Raw genomic sequence first — 7207 nt, forward strand, 5'->3', positions numbered from 1 at the left:
GAGAACGAGGACAGCGAAATGGAATCCGAATAAAAACATTTCTGGCATGTCATTTGTGACTCTTGCACTCTGCTACTGTTGCATAAACAGTACAGACCTTTGGCCTGTACTGCCTGTACTAAATCGGCCTGATTCGTGTAAGGGCCGCACCTAGCAAAATTTTCGAAAAAAAAGTGCGGCCCTTACACGAGTATATACGGTAAAAAAAGATGGAAAGGCAGCTGCGAAATTTTGGAACCATCTAAACTCCCTAAGAAATGAGACGAGCCTAGAGCAGAGTTTTATAACTACAGCCCAAGGTGCCAGGCTAGAAAGGGACGAAGCTATTAAATATATAAGAACAAGGGTGACAGAAAAATTTCAACAAAGAAGTACCTCATGCACCAGAATATACAAGGACGAGTCAAGTGGTGCAATGGCTCCATTTTCACAATGAGAGTGGGAAAGGGCTGAGAAAAGGGTTCCTAGTAGTACATCAACAGGCCCAGATGGCATTCCATTTATGGAATGCCATCTGGGCCTTTAGGTAACAAGGTAGTTATAAAGGTAACAAGGTAGTTATAAAGTGGGAAAAACAGGTATCCAAGCCTGCAGAGGTAAAACGGGGACTTAGGCAGGGGGGCCCCCTGTCACCCTTATTATTTATGATGTACCTAAAAGGATTAGAGGCAAAATTAGAGGGAAGTGGACTGGGCTTCAACCTCTCTTTAGTCAAACAAGGAAAACTTATTGATCAGGCACTACCAGCATTAATGTACGCAGATGATATAGTGCTAATGGCCAACAACAAGGAAGATTTGCAGAGATTGATGGACATCTGCGGTAATGAGGGAGATATGTTAGATTTTAGATTCAGTAAGGAAAAATCAGCAGTCATTATTTTCGATGACAACGAAGGTGATGAGCTTAGAATACAGGAGGCCACGCTAGAGATAACAGATAAATACAAATATCTGGGCGTATGGATAAGCAATGGGACCGAGTACCTGAGGGAACACGAAATATACGTGACGACTAAATGTAACAGGAATGCAGCAGTGATGAATAATAGGGCGCTGTGGAATTACAATAGGTATGATGTTGTGAGAGGAATATGGAAAGGGGTCATGGTTCCTGGGCTGACATTCGGCAATGCGGTCTTGTGCATGAGATCAGAAGTTCAAGCAAGATTAGAAATTAAGGAACGTAGAATAGGTAGGCTTGCTTTAGGAGCTCACGGGAATACACCAAATCAGGGAGTACAAGGTGATATGGGATGGACATCATTTGAGGGCAGGGAAGCTAGCAGCAAGATAAAATTTGAGAAGCGATTGAGAGAAATGGGGGAGGAGCGTTGGGCTAGGAAGGTTTTCAGCTACTTGTACATGAAGAATGTCAATAGAAAATGGAGGAAGTGAACCAAGAAATTGACTGGTAAATACTTAGAAAACAGCAGGTGGCCAAACCAAAAAGAACTATCGGTTAAGAAGAAAGTGAAGGAAACGGAGACTGACATGTGGAGAATGGGCATGATTAAGAAGTCTGCACTAGAGATCTATCGAACCTTTAAGCAGGAAATTGGCAAGGAAAGGATCTATGATAATACTCGGGGTAGTTCTCTACTGTTTGAGGCCAGGACGGGAGTATTGCGAACCAAGACATATCGGGCCAAATAGGAAAGAGTAGACACAGTATGCAGTGCGTGTGGAGAGGAAGAAGAAACTGCTGAACACTTGATAATGTTCTGTAAAGGGCTTCACCCTATAGTTCAGGATGACGGCGCAGTTTTTCAAAGCACTGGGGTTTAGGGACCGGGAGGGCAAAATAGACTTTAAGCTGGTAGACTTAACTAGAAGAAGGTTATCTGATTGGTGGCTAAAGTCAAGGCACGAGTGAAAATTAAACTCTTCACTGCAAAGTACGAATCCTCAAACTCACTTTTTAAAGAAAAAAAATTATTCTAGTTTTTGGTTCATTAAGTATTACGACTTGGTGGCACTAGCCACCGCCCGATCTAAAGGGTACAGCCATATCCATCCATCCATCCATCCATGCCAGCTTTGGATGCGTTGTATGGCCGTCGCGGACTCCTGCATAGCTGTGGATGTGGTTACTTGTAATGCGAGTTTGCGTTATGGTTCCTGCAAACCTGTAATTACAAGGTTAGTTATTGCGTGGATAAGTTGGCAAAAAGCGTTGGCACGGCATAAGGAACCAGTGACTGTTTTCCTCGGGGAATGCGCACTTCACTGCCGTTTATCACATGCACATATTCGCGCAAAATGTATATTGGCTCGAAATTATGTTTCCAAACTGCTGAAATTTCGGTCAGAGGCTTGTCAGCCCTCCAGAGGTTGCGCTCCCAGTTGCTGCGGAGATCGTCATGGTTGGGAGCTGCAAGCAGCGACGCCTTCGGAGCGCCCCTGTTACCAATTGGGCAACTCGAAGCAAAGCAATGGGAATCCGTTTTGCGCTTCGACATGTCGATAGCTACATGTTTGTTGGTGCGCGATATCTCACAAAGTACAGACTCCACTCCAGCACTGGCGAGAGAATGCAGCAGATTGCACCGGCACTTGAGCAGTATAGAGTAGCAGAACTGAAGATGTAATAATCCGGCTTGCAAGAGATGCTCATCGTCTTCGCTCTGTTACACGTCCCGCGTCCTGCAAGAGCGCGGTACGCGTCCCGAAAGAACACTTGTTGAGAAGCATGCACACGGACCGGAGGAATAAAACGAGTCTCGTGTTCACTAGGATTTCCTTCTGGCCGTCGCTGGTCCTCTCGTCTATATCATTCGGGCTCAAAATTATTTCGAACTTCTGCGAATGAAAAGAAAGTGACAGCATTATGCTTCCCGTTTACGGTATACGCGTACTTCGAAACGCGCACATGGTGTAAACATGGCACGGAATAACACGGTACTAGGTGTAACACAATACACAAAACGAAACTTTTTCGTGTTTTGTTGGGCTGACACTATCTCTGAGGATAGCCTGTATCTATGCCTTCCACGTGCCTTGGTCAGTCCGAAATACACATACATACACTCGCGGCCGAGATTCACGGTTTCCACAGAAATGTGGACACAACCCTTCCTTGGCACCACAGCTGCTCACAATCTGGTCACTCACCAATGAACACGTGCACAACCACAAGCAGCACACATCACAATTCCGAAGAGCCCGATGGCACACAGAGAATGATGCAACATTCGTTGTTTCTCGTCGAAGCGCAATAATGTGTCAGGGACTGCAACGCTGATGTGAACGCGCCACCGAATGCGGACGTCGTCAGCTCGTTGACATATGCAGTAGAGTTTACCGGCCTTGACAATTCTTCAGTTGGCGGTAGCTCAAGGCACCCAACTTGCACATATACTCACGCACTCGCACTATTGACTTCTGCGCTGTCCAAAGAAGATGCCGCTGCTGGCACGCCCTCGCCTCACGCACACGACATGAGAAGGCGCAGCAGCGCCGCGAGAAATCCTAGTGGCCGTCCATGTTGTTTTAAACCACCAAGACAGCAGCCTCAGCCTGCCGGTCACGCCACTAGATCATATTCTAGTTCACTATAGTTCCTTTCCCATAGATATTTCAACACATCCTTTCGTAAAAGTAAGTGAAGGGGAAAAATACTGCCTTGTGTGCAATACGTGACCACAGTGTCCTTGTTTCGAAGACGGCAGAATGAGAGTACACAACGAAGCTTAAACGGACCACGAAATGGTTTCATCAAGTTTTGTCACCAGCCACGGAGGTCTAGTGACTAACCAGCCACGGAGGTCTAGCTACTTGCCCGCAGGTAGCGGGATCGAACAGGTGGAACTTATTTTGATTTGTTCAATTAATGTGGTTCAATGGTCTCCATCACAGGGCGCATGCTGTGCTTAGCAGTAGCTCCGCAATGGTGCGACGAGTTTATTGCAGCACCACTGCCGTCTTTATAGCCTAACAGCTTTGCTGTTAAAATGTATATAGTTTCATATGCACTTAAACACCACTGTAACGAGATTCGTGTATGTTGTTCACGTGGCGCAAGATTCATGCATGAACCGTAATACGACCGACCAATCCACGTTGGATATGGATGCGGTTGCTTCCTCAGTGTATCCCATGCATGTTGCTTGGTCACTGATAAAACTCGACAAAATTTTGCATTGCACATGCACATTGCCGTTTAGGCCCACCAGGTCAGGATTGGCGCAACACTTCCACTCCTGCTACTGACATCAAAACAATGAAAACGCCGCCATATAGCCATTTTCAAACTGCTGATACTGGTTACATACCTGCCAAGTTCAAGGATTCTCAATCTGGAAGATTTACACAACCAGGAGGGGGGGAGGCTAAATTATTTGCCCCTAGTTTTTTTCGGCACCAAAAAAAAATCCAGAAGACAAACAAACATCGCGAAAAGCAAAGGGAGGAGGGTCTCAATTACAAGCGCCATCATCAGCGTTGCAGTCTTATGATGGCTTGGAGCGGCCGAATACACAAGGGTAGCATTTCCCACCAAGGTGGAAGTCTCAAAGGATCAACACAACTAACAAAATCCCCATCAATACAACTTGCTTATGTGTTCCCGGGACACACGTGAACGGACAGGATGGCGCAGCTGGCTACCGCAAAAGCGCTAGTCAAAGCTGTGCTCGCTACTAGATTCTTACTTTTGACAGGAATGCCAAAATGCATCTGGCCCTTTTTATTTACTACGATAGAAATTATATGGACCGTCTGGGCTGGTTTTTTTGCCGTTGCTGCCGTCATTCACCATATTTATACGTATCTATATATATATATATGTATATATGTATATGAACACTTAAAAAAAAAAGCGTCACGCCCTCATCTTTCACGCGTACTTTGCCCCATAGATGGGGGGGGGATTTAGATGCTTGTGCACGCGCGCTTATCCTTTGATGGGGAGAATCGTGTGCCTTCAGCTTTTACTGCGACGATTGCGTTATTTGCGGAGTCCACAAAGGTCACTTCGGTCTTTGCACAGGCCCGGTTGCGAAAAAAGCACGCTTTTCATACAGAGCGAGGTATAACAACTGGGAAGCTTGTTAGGCTGTATTCATCAGTACCTGTGATTACGTATCGTACATCATTTTTGTTTAAACAATGCGTTACGTTACCTCATCATCATCATCAGCCTGACTACGTCCACTGCAGGACATAGGTCCCTCTCATGTTCCGCCAGTCAACTCGGTCCTGCACTTGCTGCTGCCAATTTATACCTGCAAACTTCTTAATCTCATCTGCCCACCTAACCTCCCGTCTCCACCTAACCCACTTGCCTTCTCTGGGAATCCAGTTAGTTACCCTTAATGACCAGCGGTTATCCTGTCAACGCGCTACGTGCCCGGCCCATGTCCATTTCCCCTTCTTAATTTCAACTATGATAACCTTAGCCCCCGTTTCGTTCCCTAATCCCCTCTGCTCTCTTCTTGTCTCTTAAAGTTACACCTACCATTTTCTTTCCATTGCTCGCTGGGTCGTCCTCAGTTTAAGCTGAACCCTCTTTGTAAGTTTCCAGGTTTCTGCTCGATAGCTAAGTGCCGGCAAGATGCAGCTGTAATATACCTTCCTCTTGAGGGATAGTAGCAATCTACCTGTCATAATTTGAGAGTGCTTGCCAAATGTGCTCCACCCCATTCTTATTCTTCTAGTTACTTCAATCTCGTGGTTCGGCTCCACGGTTATTACCTGCCCTAAGTAGACCGTGTTTTACAACTTGAAGTGCACTACTACCTATCTTGAAGCACTGCTCTCTTCTGAGGTTGTTATACATTACCTTAGTTTTCTGCAGATTAATTTTAATACCCACCTTTCTGCTCTCCTTGTCTAACTCCGTAATCATGAGTTGCAATTCGTTCCCCCGAATCACTCAGCAATGCAATGTTATCGGCGAAGCGCAGGTTACTAAGGTACTCCCCATTAACTTTTATCGCTAATTGTTCCCATTCTAGGCTTTTGAAAACCTCCTGTAAGCACGCAGTAAATAGCATTGGGGAGATTGTGTCTCTCTGCCTTACACCCTTCTTGATTGGTATTCTCTTGCTTTCTTTATGAAGCATAGTGGTAGCAATTGATCCCCCGTATATTTCTTCTAGAATGTTTATATATACTTCCTCGACCCTCCGATTCTGCAGTGTCTGCATGACGACTGGTATTTCTACTGAATCAAACGCCTTCTCGTAATCTATGAAGGCTATGTATAGTGGTTGGCCATATTCTGAGCATTTCTCTATTACCTGATTGATAGTATGAATGTGGTCAATTGTTGAGTAGCCTGTTCAAAATCCTGCTTGTTCCTTTGGTTGATTGAATTCTAATGGTTTCTTTACTCTGTTAGCAATTACCTTTGTAGATAGCTTGTTTGTATACTAGAGAGAGCAAGCTGATCGGCCTGTAATTCTTCAAGTCCTTGTCATCTCCTTTCTCATGTATTAAGATGATGTTAGCATTCTTCCAAGACTCTGGTATTCTTCCAGTCAGGAGACACCTCGTAAACAGGGTGGCTAGTTTTTCTAGCACAATCTGTCCTCCATCTTTTAGCAGATCTGATGTTGCCTGATCCTCACCAGCAGCTTTACCTCTTTGCACGCTCTCCAAGGCTTTTTTGACTTCTATCATTACTGGTGGGGTGTCATCTGGGTTACTGATAATTCTTATAATATTAAGGTCGGCGTTGTCCCAGCTACTCTACAGGTCTCTGTAAAACTCCTCTGCTATTTTAACGATCCTATCCATATTGGTAGTTATTTTGCCTTCTTTGTCCCTTAGTGCATACATCTGATTTCTGCCTATCCCAAGTTTCCTCTTCACTGCTTTGACGCTTCCTGTGTTTTTCAGAGCGTGTTCAATTCTCTCCATGTTATACCTTCTTACACCGAATACCTTACGCTTACTAATCAACTTCGAAAGCTCTGCCTGTTCTATTTTGCCTGTTGTACTTGAGATGTTCATGCTTTGACGCTTTTTAATTAGGTTCTTCGTCTCCTGGGACAGCTTGCCAGTGTCCTGTCTAAGTACCGTACCTCCAACTTCCACTGCACACTCTGTAATGCGTTACGTGACGAGCGGTAAACGTTAGTTTGCTCTTGTCCTGTGTGTATTGTTTTCGTGGGTCATCTGTGCGAGAGTAGTGCACTGCACGTTACAATCTGCTTGCCATTCTTAGCGCGACACTCTAAGTTGTTGCTGTCGCATTCATTGCT

This window comes from Rhipicephalus microplus, chromosome 2, assembly GCF_043290135.1.
Source record: "Rhipicephalus microplus isolate Deutch F79 chromosome 2, USDA_Rmic, whole genome shotgun sequence".
NCBI lineage: Eukaryota > Metazoa > Arthropoda > Arachnida > Ixodida > Ixodidae > Rhipicephalus > Rhipicephalus microplus.